General features: G+C 32.4%; 1 long non-coding RNA gene across 1 annotated transcript; it reads right to left on the bottom strand.

The window, feature by feature from the left end:
* Window positions 1-1,299: 1,299 nt before the first annotated feature.
* On the bottom strand, window positions 1,300-3,828 carry LOC148603630 (uncharacterized). The gene is made up of 2 exons (XR_015916805.1): window positions 3,749-3,828; window positions 1,300-2,217 (listed from the first exon to the last, which is right to left on the bottom strand). It is a non-coding gene; the product is annotated as an uncharacterized LOC148603630 (long non-coding RNA).
* Between the last annotated feature and the right edge of the window lie 10,778 nt (window positions 3,829-14,606).

Raw genomic sequence — 14,606 nt, 5'->3', positions numbered from 1 at the left:
AAAAAATTTAAACAGTTTCTGAAAGGAAACACATTTTTGTACATTTTATAGGTGCATTTTGCTTCTTGTGATGTGAAGCCTAATCTCCATAATGATTTTTAAATATACCCCTATCTTGTGAAAACACTGGGATTTCCCATGCTATTTATAGACCCTTCACTTCCGGTGACCAGTACTGCACTGCAAGTCTGCTAACCCCACATGCCATTCTGAGGATTGTGAGCTGACATATGTAGAATCATGCTGATATATAGTCCTCTGCAGGTTAAAGTTAAGGTAAAGTCCAGAGAAGCCATTGAATATTGTGAAATTAGCATAGAAGCCTATTGAAAGTAGAATTAGTGGTTTTTAGCCTTTATGTTCTTTGTTATGTGTGTCCGTTTCCTCCTCTGGTATTGGTCCGTGGATTACATTTGTTTGATTTCCGCTAGAATCCTTGTTCCCTTGATTATTCTTTCATAGAGAGGATTGGATAATTCTATTGATTAAAATGTTTATAAACTGTCTGGAATTTGTTGGTATTTAATTCCAAGCGATGATCGCATATTCGTTTGTTTAATTCTTGTTTTGTTTCAATACCGGATATATTTCATTCTAATCCGTAGATTAGGTTTGTTGATCTGCAGTTGAAGTCATTATGACGTCATGTGTGAACGGTTTTGTTCGTGAAGGGTACTAGTTAAGAAAGACTCGGTTAGTATGTGGCATATTTTGCAATTTTTGTTGCTCAATTAAGGAACATCAAAATCATAAATCATAAAAATAGGAAACAGAGACGATATACGTACACAATGTAGATAAGATAAAATAAAAAAAAAATATTTATGACATAACTAAAGGTAAAGAATGCACCAACGCACAGTGAAACAAGCAATTGAAAGATAAACCCGCACAAACACCAGGAGTATCATTAGGAACTCCTGAACGAAATGCGCGCATATCTCCGTCTGCGACAACCATATAACCTGTATCGACGGGGCATACAAGCTGCGCAGGAATAAATACGTAGACTTGCACTCTCATGAACGGACACTAATAATTATACGTACATACGACTTTTTTCGCATGAGGGTAACAAAAATTTATTCAAGAGACTTTAGTTTTAAATTTGTTCAATAGTTTGTGGAACATAAAGATAATAATGGATTAATTTTGAATTTTTAAACTGAGTAGAAGTAGTATAAGTTACTGCTGGGTAAATATTTAAAAGTAAAATATCCCTGGAATTTTTAATTTGTTTAGTACATTTTTGTTTTCAAAACTGTAAACATGTAAATAATTGACTGAAATGACGCCATGTATGTAGGATATATTTATTAAAAGATATGTCAGGTAAAAGAAATAGAAATAAATGTTAATGTGACACAGGTCCTCGGTAGCATACAAGTACGTTGAATAAATGATCATCCTTTTGTTAAAATAGATCAAAATCGTAAATCTAAAAGAAAATATAAACAAGAAAGGAATTACTCTGCAGATACGCATTTATAATTATATGGTGGTAGCAATTTCGTCCCGAATTCAAAATAAATCTCTTACAGCGTATCAAAATACATTTCCCATAACGTAGCTCAAAAGTTTACCTGTGCATATATTCGAACATATTAGAACCCACCCATCCCTCATACACACAGTTTACTACCTTCATAATGGAACGTTAATTCTTATCAATTGCTGATGTAAAAATATCCAAATTGCTCTTTGTTAGTGTATGTCAAAATGCTGAGAGTGGGTAGTATATTGATGAAGATTAGACGTTAATAAGAAAGGTAAGAATGGGATGTAGTTAGGTTTAATGCATAATATTCGTACAGCGCCTTTTAAATCCGTATATTATTGATATTTTGTATTGGATTATCATATTCTGTCTCATGAAGTTACACTGCTGAATCAAAATTATAGAAATGACTTATGCATTAGTTAATGAGCGACGATTGTTGTTGTTGTTGTTATTGTTGCCATTCCCATTATCACCGTTGTCGTCATCGTTATTGTAGCCATTGTTGCCGTTACCATTGCCATTGTTGCCATTGTTGCCATTCCACCCATTATTACCATTGTTCCTTTCGTTGTTATCATCATTATTATTATCTCCTTGAATTGCAACACTTGCTAGGACCAGAACCAGACAAATCATCAACCATTTGAAAAGATTCATCTTGAAAAATGGAACGTGACTGGCGAGAACGGAATTACTCTACACAATAGTAAGATGAGCTGAAACAAAGTTATTTGTAGTGAGCTTTAATTCAAATGCGTTTGAGGTTTACATATTCTGTGGTAAGCAAACACACAGACAGACTAGAATTGCTACATGCCGTTTTGGTTAGAAACCGTGTAAAAACCAGTTTGTTCATATGTTTTGTTGTTATTACAATTCAGTAGTCAATTAATATAAAATTCCACATGGTTTATGCTTCATTTGTAATAATGCATGGGAATAAGATGAATACAAACCTGTCCGACATCGATTGTAGTGCTCAATTGCAGTTGTTAACTTTTTTGTGACTTTAAGATTTTTTCCGAGACACCCTTTTTAATACCCATATCGTCTGATTAGGTTTGTATATAATTTATTTCATTTGTTGTCGTTGTGCGACAGATGCATGTTTGCCTATCTTAAGTTTCCTGATGTATTAATGACTAACACATTTGAAATATATATACATATCAATTGACATCAAGAAATATATTTTAGAATGTTTACAACAATAAATAAATCCTTATTTAACCAACTTTGCTGTGACACTAAATACGAATCCCCTAAAGCACCAAGGTTTATTTCTTGGGTTCAACATTGGGCAGCCTTGGTTTTGGTCCTTTAATATACTTTGGTAGCACTAATCGGTGTTAGGTTCGGCTTCGTATTTCCATAAAATTGGTTATGAGTGTATATATCCCGATACCATCAGGGGTTGTCCTACTCAGTTACATTATGTGCTAATGTTCGCGCTCTAGATTTACTTACTAGGAAGTATCGCTCGGTTAACAAAAGTTATATTGTATACAGACTAGATGACCGAGTGGTATAGAGCGTTGAATTTACACAGGCAAAATTATTTCACGTGATTTTCACACGAATTTCACTTGATTTTCACCTGAATTGAGGATATAAACTAAGTGACAGAGTTCACATAAAATTTGGGTGAAAGGAGCCTTCACGTGAAATGGATACGAAATAATCACATGAAATTCGTGTTTATTGAATTTCTCATTAAAATAATGTTACTTTCATGTAAATTGTACATGCATTTCATGTGAAGCTCGATTAACATGAAATTCACGAGAAAAATATTTGCCTGTGTAGTAGAGGCGGTGTTGAAGTAGATGTCAGAGAAGAGAAAGCCGCTGAGGGAGCGACCAAATTTTCATCGCAAATTTGGAAACTTGCATCGATTCTAGAGTTGTGGTGTAGCTTAGACTTGATTATAAATGTTGCCATCTTGATCTTTCTAAAATAATTGCATTTGTGCTAGTGCACCAGGTAAGAAATCACTCATTGAAACATGTGAACCAAATTTGCAAAATAGACATCATTTTGTTTACAGATAAAAAATTTGAAATTCAAACAGAAGTTGTTTCCCACAAAATCATCATTAACAGCATTAAATAAAGAGTCGTATATTCATCGCAAAATGTATTCAGAAAATAAAGATTAACAGTAAGATATATCTGTTGTAATATCTAATAATGTATACCATTACTTTAAATCAAGCTAATTCTGCATGGAAAACAGCATTATACTTACAGCAGTGTGATAAACTCCTTTCCTGTCCCGTCGAACACAATCAGCATAAATACATCTTATATACATTGTCACAAACTTCATTTTTGTTACTTTTTTGACAACCAAATGAAAATGATACTTTTTATATTTCATTTGTATGCTGTACTTTCCTCTGACTTTAAATTCGAGACAATTTATCATGACAAGGGCTGATCTAGCCCGCCCTGTTTATGTAACTATTTTCATAGTGAAATTTTCCCTTGTGCGACGAGTGCCTCTAGAGGGGAGACAGAGGAACTGAATGCAATTTGTTTAACTACAGAATTGAGGTTTTAGCATATATAAATTGTCTTTATTAATAAGTTAGCATATATAATGCATTTTCAGCTGCATATTATTTATGTAAAAAATGATAACATTTTAAAAGATAGTTAAAGTATAATATGAAGCTACACCAACATAGTTACTTAATCTATACTCTGCAAATATCTTGTGTTGTTTAATCAATTGTATTTGCAATACTCGTGAAACATGTTCCTTCCTCACAAAATTTTTTTATATAAGTTTCAAAATTTAGAACGTTTTGTTTTTTATCCGAGCAGAGTTTATTGAGATTAGGTTAGGTGCTACATTTAATTGACTTGCATATATATATATATGGTTTCAATCCAAGAATCATGCAGAGTATGGTACATTTACGTACAGTTTGTGTATATTGGTAGAACGCTAGCATATTTCTATTTTTACACTAAATAAAGATGTGATGATTTTTTAACAAATACATTAAATACCGCAAGAAAACAACATGGAAAATGAATCATTAATACTAAATGTGGAATTTTCTCATTATAGCAATTATTGTTTTGCGCAATTACAATAAGATGTATGTTATGTTGTTTGTTTGTTTGTTTTTTTTGTTATTTTTTTTTAAATCAGATTATACAGGTTTAAATATTGTTTTGCCTTTTAATGGGATTTGATTTAATCTTATTAATCTTAACACTTAAATATCAATCATCTTCTAAAAGAGTTTGTAAGACAATTATAATCTATTTCAAAATTAATATTGACCTAAAAAAAAACAAAAAAAAAACAAAAAAAAACGTGTGATTTCTTTTGTGTACGAATCCATTCTAAACTTGCGAGATTTTTATGCGGACAGTAATATTTCATGTATAGGAGAATCCTTGAAAAAAAAAACAGAGCGACACAGTCTTCATGTGACATGCTAATTGTTCTTTAATGTCAACCAGAACAAAAATGAAAGACTTATTTACATTTCATATTATGCCAAATCTTTTTTCTAAAAGTACATTTGAGCAAATCTGACTAAATGTTTAACTGAAATAAGGAGATGAATACTATTGAGTACACCTACACTTGACCTGTTGTTTGCAATTTATACACTAACTTTCCTAATAGAGTGAAGATAGCGTCATTTATGCTTCCTATCATAACTTTCATTGTCGTCATCGATCACGTTTTGATGATAATTAAAATCTAACATGTGCGGAAATATATCTCCAGTCAGATTCACCTCTTACCGCATCGATAAGACATCGAACTAACTGGATGATAATGTTACTATAAGACTGCCACTGGCGCGGGAGGACATAGTTACCCTTCCAGATCACCTAGCGTAACTTCGTGTTGTTCGGAGACCTTTGTCAGGGCTTGTTTTTGTATGTACTGTTTATTCTTTTTATATTTATTTTTGATATGCAATTGTATTATTATTATGGTGTTTGCAATGTATAAGTGAGCAGTTTATGTTTATTCTTAAACGTCTTGGTCATGTCTTTGGATTCTGATGACTCTGAATCGTGCCTCCGTTTTTATTCTTCAGAAATTAAGTTTAGCAAGAAAATAATAAATCTTTGACGTTGGCATGAAACATTAAAATATCATAAAGTTGAAAAGTATTCCTATGTCACATGTGTTCAGATTTGCAATCATAAATATTCTTAGATTCAATAATTTTTTTTTGATGTGTGAGGCCGGTATCTATAACATGATATCTATACTCAAGTTAAACGTTCGTTCATGGATTTATTGCGACATGTTAAGAGAAAAGTAACTTCTACAAGAGTAGGTGACTGATTTAGTTCAGAAACTTTGTCATTTGATGTTCGGTGGCAATAATTTGGGCTACTTGTGGCTTTTCCTTATATACCACGCTTTTAAATTATAGACTGAGATTCATATTGTCTGTGTTGATATGTCTGTCTTTCCTTCTGTAAGATTATTCTCATACTATATAATTAGACTTTCATCATGAAATCGATAAATCATTGCCAGTTAAATCAACCGGTTAAAAATTAGTGAAGAAGTGTATATAACATTTACAGCATCTATTTTTTGTCGATTTTTGATTGTGCGACCCTATCTTTATATCTATCACTTGAATTACTACGCTAAATATGATTTCCTTTTTGTGTGATTTGAAATATGCTGTCTTTATATTGAATCATAGCACTATACAGTGCTTGGTTAAGTTTCTTTCCTTCGCCAGCTAAGATTCTAGATAACACAGTGCTTGGTTAAGTTTCTTTGCTTCGTCAGCCATCATTCTAGATAACACAGTGCTTGGTTAAGTTTCTTTCCTTCGCCAGCCAAGATTCTAGATAACACAGGGCTTGGTTAAGTTTATTTCCTTCGTCAGCCAGCATTCTAGATAACACAGTGCTTGGTTAAGTTTCTTTCCTTCGCCAGCCAAGATTCTAGATAACACAGGGATTGGTTAAGTTTCTTTCCTTCGTCAGCCAGCATTCTAGATAACACAGTGCTTGGTTAAGTTTCTTTCCTTCGCCAGCCAAGATTCTAGATAACACAGGGATTGGTTAAGTTTCTTTCCTTCGTCAGTCAGGATTCTAGATAACACAGTGCTTGGTTAAGTTTCTTTCCTTCGTCAGTCAGGATTCTAGATAACACAGTGCTTGGTTAAGTTTCTTTCCTTCGCCAGCCAAGATTCTAGATAACACAGGGCTTGGTTAAGTTTCTTTCCTTCGTCAGTCAGGATTCTAGATAACACAGTGCTTGGTTAAGTTTCTTTCCTCTGTTAGATTCTAGATAACATAATCAGTAATGTAGAACTTGATTTTGCTTGTTCTTATTGTTTGCTGTTGCTGTGTGAATTTATCATATTTCAGGACATTTTTGGATGGTTTTATGTAAAAAGAGACGGATAGTTCCTGTTGTATATTACAACAGTGATAATCAACACATGCGCACTTTACGAGAAATGCGTGAATGTAGGCGTGGTAAACTTTTTTACATTTTGGAAATGACATGTCTATTCTGATATCTCTTGTAAAAGACCCTATTAGTGAAACTAACCTTATTATCTTGTAGATGTCCAATGGATTTCTCAAATTAACCGATAAGTAAACACACACCACTATTTGCCAAACCTTTCGTTTGTTGTTTTTACCCAAATCACGGACTTCTACTTCTATGAAATTCAAAGGTATTGAATATAGTAAAATAGTGTTGAAAGTTTCCATTTAAAATCGAAATAAATCTCGTAACTATTTCATTTTAATGTTGTTTCGTTTATCTATCTAGATGGGAAAACTCATTATTTGAAATATTTCTTACTTGAAAACTAATTATGTTGTCATGTAAAAACAAAAGTAATTTCTATTTAAGCGAAGCGTCACTTATTCTTCATAGAGGGTTGTAATTGCTACCTGTTCAAATTGTATTTTCCAGAAATGATTAACCGAAACGGAGGTGGGTTGTTAATCGCACTATAAAGTGTGCTAAACCCAGTACTTCTATCTATGCCTGCACCAAGTCAAAACTCTTGCGGTTTATTTCACGGTGCCATGAAAAAATATGGACTATTGCTTATATGGTAATAGGTTTAGACACTAAATTCGAAAATGTCAGGTGTATTGACTTTCGTTTCATTGCACATGGTAGAATGTCTCGGTGCTGGATTTAGTTACTTTTCTGAATTTATTATTTTGAGTACTTCATGTATATACTTTGTTTGTGACTATTGAAGTTCCCGTGCATGATGCAGAGAGGCCACGCCTTGAAACACATGTAAAGTATAACTAAATTTGCAGTATTTAAATTTTATATTAAGAACTACTTGGTCGATACCAATGATAGCTGACTAAAGGTCCGGTTTCTGTTCTATATTTAACCACTTATCAAATTCCCAGACATGACTTGTATGAAAACAACTTCTATTAATATAAAGTGTACTTTTACTATGACTTTTTAAGATTTAAAAATTATGCATTTTATAAAAAGTCAAAACATAGCAAGTAAACGTTTAAAGTTAAGTTCTTTCTGAGGATTATGCAAAAATACACAATAGATGATGTGTGCATGGCGGTTGAACATTTAACCCTTCAGCAGACATATAGTATCCTGTAAGACTGAGATAATTGATGAAAAGTGCGTTGATAAATATTTGCAGTTAAAGTCTTTTTAGTCTTTTCTTTGCCCACGAAACTATTATCACAAATCTTTAGTACAAACTTTCAAAGTAAAAATCATTTCAGAAAATACAAAATTCCTTTTTAAATAAAACAGTCACTGCCAATAATGTTTCAAGGTTAATATTTCATGTACATTCAGACTATTTTGGACTACAAAATCCGACATGTGATGTAATACATGATTTAAAAAAAACTATGCATTAGTTTTATAATTCATTATATACAACGTACTTGTATGAGTGAACGAATTCCAAATTTAAAAAGAAACTAACACGTGTCTATAACATGTGATTCAAAACAACCTTGCAAAGTAAGTAAAAAATAGCAATGATACTCAAACAAGTCTTTGTCTTAGAGTTTCATTACATATACCATATTTTTTCTGCCTTCACGCCCATTACAATCAAATAATATCTCGCCCCTGAAACGCAAAATCAAATCACTGCCTTATATTAATACTGCATTTTTTAAAGAAGACGCGTAAATTTGACATTTGCAAAATGAACAAAATGATTCAAAGTAAAGTAACAAGTGTAATCAATTAAAAACTGAAAAACAAATAATTTCCATCTGTTGATGCCTGTAAAACGTGTATTTCTCTAACCATCGCTTGACTTGTAACTCTAATATGTAAGTGTTTTGTTCATGGTAGAAGTTTGTTTTGAATGTTATTATAACGTTATTTAAACAAGGTGCTTGCAAAGGTACATTCAAGATTCAGAGCATTGCTTTTCCATTATTTTAAGAAATTAGAGACAGTGAAACGCTTAAGCTCGTGTTTAGAATACTTTCGTTTACGTATTGCAATGGAGGAAATCTGATAATCATTTCCTTATAATTTACGACGTTGTATGTATATAACCTACATAGAAACATCGACTGATATCTTCTTTAAAACTTACAAAATAAGATCAAATTGTCTTTAGTAAAAAAATTACGAATCTACATGTATAGACACAGAATAGATTATCCATATGGTGAGTATCTCTGCCTGTAGTATGCGTTGTAGGGATTACTGTTGTAATATCCATATCCATAATCATTATCATAACCATTATCAATATCATATCCGTTGTCATAGCCGTCGTAATCCCGGTCATACATATAATATCCTTGAACACTGGCTATTACCAGAATGATACACATCATCATCAACCATTTCAGACACAGCATGTTTATACCTTTTTTATTATGGTTGTTGGAATGTTTTGCTAAAAAGAAATAATGAATGAAAACAAATTGGTATTGTAAAAGACATTATGCTCAAAGGATCAAATTACTTTTTTGTCATCACACAATATCTTTAAACTCACTCGTAAAAGCCTTGGGGTTTGTATTCAATAAGGGACAGTTGCACTTCCACTGTCAGTTAATTCATTAGCGGTAATCAAAGGAATGTAATCCACGGACAAAGACCAGACACGGAAAATACACATAAACAACAAAGAACATAGAATAACTAAAATCATACATACAAAGTCACAAAAGCAAATGAGCAACTCGGACTTCACTAAAAACTGGGAGCATGGACCAGATGCACCGGGAAAATGATAATTAAATTAATTTCCAATCACCATACCAAAGTGTTATTCTTGGTTACATATGCTGATATTTCTGTCTTTGTTGGTTGGAGTTATGGTAGTTGGTTTGTTAGAATTTGTCACTTTCTTAAGACACCAAATTAGATTTTACCCAAAATGGGGCTCAAACTTTGGTCGGGAAGTAGAGGCTTTGCTTACTTTAAAAATATTTTAAGACCTTGAATACGTAAGTGTTAGACTCGTGAATACATAATTTTGGTTTATTCACAAACAATGCTAAATTATATATGCTGTTCAGAACAAATATCATCATTATTTAGTTCAGTCACGTGACATTGCTTTAAAGAATTAGTTGCTTTATGTTACATGTTACATGCTCTTATTTAGAAAGTGAAAATAAATCTTTACAATTCATTCAAATTCAAAATGGAGAAACGTTAATGTGTTATCTTTGTTTGAGTACGATCGATAAACATGTGAATAGTTCCATATTGGTCGTTATAGATATACAGTAAAATATTTGTTTTCTTTTTTCTTTTTTTCTTCGCTTATTTGTTATTTGTAAGAGTAACACATTAATATGATTTGCTATTGATTTTTCAACATATATACACAAACACACACACGCACATATCATAACAAACTCATAAATAAACACGTACAAAGTTAGAAAGAAAAGATGACAAACTTGATACTTACGATGTCAAGATTATTCCCGGTACGTTTTCTGGACAAAATAAATACCACAGCTGCACAGCTTAATGGAAGAAATGATATGAAGAGAAAAGGGAAAGGAGAAATTTATATGCTTTCTTGATGAGAAAATAAAAATCTTAACTTTGAAGAGATGTTTCCAGTACAAAATATATCTTATAAACGACGTATTATAATGACCTTTTGGAATTTCTTGACAAGTTGATCAAAGACGTTTGTCATATTTTCAGAGATTTCCCCATTATTAAGTTGAAAACAATAAATTACCAATTCAGTTCAAACATTCCTTGTTATATGACCCCTACATCAATAAAACAAAATTGTCCCGATTCGATCGTAACCTCTATGTATCGTCAAATAATGTTAAAATATGGAATGATTAAGGTGTTACAATTTTAATGGTGGTCCCTTAATAACAAAATGATTGATTTATCGCAATTGAATGTTTTATAGGAAATACTTTATTAAAGGCTTAAAGAACAAGCAAATTTGATCAACTTTGAAATTTCCCCTTCTATTTTGATGTTTTTTTTTATTTGTTTATAGATAGACTATATAAATACAGCATAACACTGCTTTAAAATTCGAGGCGGAAAATAAAAAAAGTGAGACTGATGAGACAGGATAGACAAAGACAAAACAAAACTTATATCTTCCAGACAGTTTCCATTATTACAGGAGGTAGGCTTCTAGTGCAATTACATGATAACGGCAAACAGAACAGAGTGACACGTAGAAATTAAAATTACATGTAGCCTATCTAAGAAATAGAGATGTGATGTTCCGTTCAGAACTGGAAGTTCTTAACCAGTCGGCGTTATTTATTCAATCGGCAAAGTTGCTGTTGATCTGATGCAGTGTTGTCATTGGAATTTTTCGATAGTATTTTAAAACGACGGAGATAGAAAAATACTAGGTAGCAAGAACAAGGATTGACGTAGAAGACGAATAGTAAGAATTTCTGCCATGACTCAGATGCCGAATGACGCCTGAATTTTCGTTTACAAAATTAAGAGAAACAGAATTAACAACGTTAGATCGTCGATTACGAAGTTTCTCATAACTCGAGAAATTTTCATAACCTACTCGTTATACGAAGCTGACAATAAGTGCAATATTTCCGTTAATTTTTATACTCCATAACTTCAAAAAATACTTAAAGCCTACAACAGTTTACACCTTAGCTTAAAAACGTGGTGCATGTCAAAGACATGTATCCATTGATTAAGGTCAAATGTTAGTCACGTTATCTTTACTCGGAGTCGAGTCGATTGTATGATTCATTTTAGACTATATGCAGCTGGTCGTTCCCACTGCGGGACTCGAACTCGTACCGCTGTGACATCTATGGCAACACCGCCTGCACAAAGTCCAGCGCCCTATACCACTCGTCCAGCTAGGCTATATAAAATATAGCTTTCGCTGGCCGGGTCATTCTTCCTCGTAGGATTTATCTAGGGCAGTAACTCTATTACTCGATGTATGGTAGTACGGGACAGTTCATATTTATTCAGATTAATGGAAAGGCAGAAAATTCCTGAATGCCAACAAAAGCAGGTTTTTACACACCAAAAATTAACCAATCTGTTTGAATAATTTTCAGTTAGTTAGAGAAGCAATATTTGAACTGAACAAAGAGTTATCAAGGGAACCAAGGTTTTAGCGGTAATCAACAGAATGTAATCCAGGGACAATGACAATACATTGAAAACAGACGTACACAACAAAGAACATAAAGTAAATAAAATAATACATACAAAGTAACAAAAGCAAATGAGCAACTCGGACTCCACTAAAAACTGGGACCATAGGTCAGTTGCACCGGTAGGGTAGGCGTTTTTTTTTTTGTCTTTTCAAGAAACACCCGCCGAGTAACTCATTAAAAGTCAATTCCGGGATAGTCGAAAGAGGAAAGGGAAAATATGAAACGTTGAACAAATCAGTTGTCGTGTCGCAGATGGATACACCGTAACGATCCTCGAGTTCATGATGACGACCATAAAAATTCTGTATTGACGACTTTAATCTTGTAGCAACATAACCCTGTTCCAGGAGCCTATTTGTTAGAATTCTAGGCCGATACAAAAAGTCTGCATAGTTTCGGCAAGCTCTGGCGTAACGTATGAGTTTTGATATGAACACTCCATACGCAGGTGCTGAAGGGATGTTGCCACAGATGAAAAGGCGTAAAGGTTGGCCAATAGTTTTCTTAACCATCGATTTCTAAGTGTAGGTCAAGTTATGAGGCTGACTTCTTAGTGTCTGTAGTATCCTTTATCTCAAGTTCTTTGGTGTAGATGCGATGTATCAAATCCCCGAAATTAGGATTGTTTAAAGATAATACGTCATCTATATAGGAACAAAACAAATCATTAAAATTGTAATAATAAATTAATGACCATAACATTTGTTTAATTTCATCGTCATGTTTTAAACATCTTCAAGTGAGAATTTGCATTTAAAGAACTAAATATATGTTTAATGTTGTAATCCACATCATTTTGTGAAATAACAGCAGATTCCCAGTGGCATACTAAGAGACTTAAATTAGAGGGACTGGAATGGTTGACCTTGACCGCACATTTTCCTAACGAAATTTGTAAAATATGTGCATCACTAGTGCTTAAATTGTAATTATTAACAAGAAATTGTTTGATTGCTTATTAAATTGTATTGTTATCTCAAATATTGCCACAGTTTTAAAATGATAATGATGTCCCTCTGGATCTATGATTGGTATGATTTTTTTCTGGAACGGAAACTATTTTGAGGTTTCATTTTTTCATGCTTAAACTAAATACAGTGTAACAAAATGAAATAATTTGTAGAGAACATTTTTATATAAAAAAGTGTTTTTCGTGAACTTTACAATTTATCAAAATGTTTCGTCTATAAAAAGAAGTAAATTGCCAATTGCACACATACATATAGAGAATATAATATATCCTGAAGCGATATGAAATCTGTGTTACCTCCCTTTTACCATTTTTTTTCAGTAACACAAGTAGAATTTGTTCTAGATAATGTTCAATCATATTTTAGCATATTTACTTAGTATTTTATTTTTACAAAATGTTGAATAAACAAACTATGGTCACATAACAGTAACTGGCAAATGTGTTTTCAATTCATTGCCATTATTGTATTTACGTCCCCTTTTCCAAAGAAAGCGGGTAATTAACGCGACAAAAACTATTGAAAGAAGTTATCAACGTAGACAGTTGCAGTAAAATACAAATGCTAACTTGAGTAAAAAAAATATTCAAAATATTTGGACGTGTAACTAATGCAGCGATTGATTTAATTCGTTGAATATATAAAGCCCAAACCATTTCTAGCATTCTCAAAAGGGAAATTTTGACATTAATTTTAATAATTTCCATTTTCCAACATACACGTGAATGATCTTTATTTGGTATTATCCAATGATTACAATACATTTATCATATGTCAAGTACTGACATGTGACTATGTCTTCCGTTCAACCTTATGATAATGAAGTCATGTTTTATCATAACTGTCATTCAGACATGATATTATATTGTATTTTCATAATTATACACTTTGTAAACATGATCATCAATTTATGATCGGACACAAAGCGGGCTACCTTGATAAACTTCTTTAGAAAATAAAATAAAGTTTTATAATCTAGAATTAATAATTGACAATTATACATTCCGCAGGTGACACTTATGCAATTTCGGAAGTATTGAAAAAAAAGTTTCTTGTTGGCTTATTCAAGTTAATGAAAATCTCAAGATGTTTAGTTGTTTATTTTACAGCTTTCAATATTTGTAAGAAAACAAAAGTACCAAATCGACCAGTCGAACACGTGATTAATGCTACGAAATCTAATTAACGGTTGTATGTAGGTTTTTCCACAAACACAGATATTTAATGTAAACAAAAAATAAGTAATGATTCACTAATACAAGTTTAGTCATAGTTATTAAAGTTTAAATGTTTCAATTTGACACTAATGTATTTGGAAAAGGGGCCATTTTAATTGTTATCTTAATAGGTAATTTATGACAAGAGGCTTAAACACGTTATTATAGTGCGTGTCACTTACCGCCTTAGTACAGGGAATATCATTAGCTTCAACATAAAAACACATTTCCGATAAGAAAAAAAGAAAGGTTAATTAGTTGCTATTGCATGTGCATT

This window comes from Perna viridis, chromosome 11, assembly GCF_037379345.1.
Source record: "Perna viridis isolate PV_CMFRI_1.1 ecotype Kerala chromosome 11, ASM3737934v1, whole genome shotgun sequence".
NCBI classification, from domain to species: Eukaryota; Metazoa; Mollusca; class Bivalvia; order Mytilida; family Mytilidae; genus Perna; species Perna viridis.
Note: the sequence above shows the minus strand (reverse complement) of the source record. Positions and strands in the feature narration are given on the sequence as shown.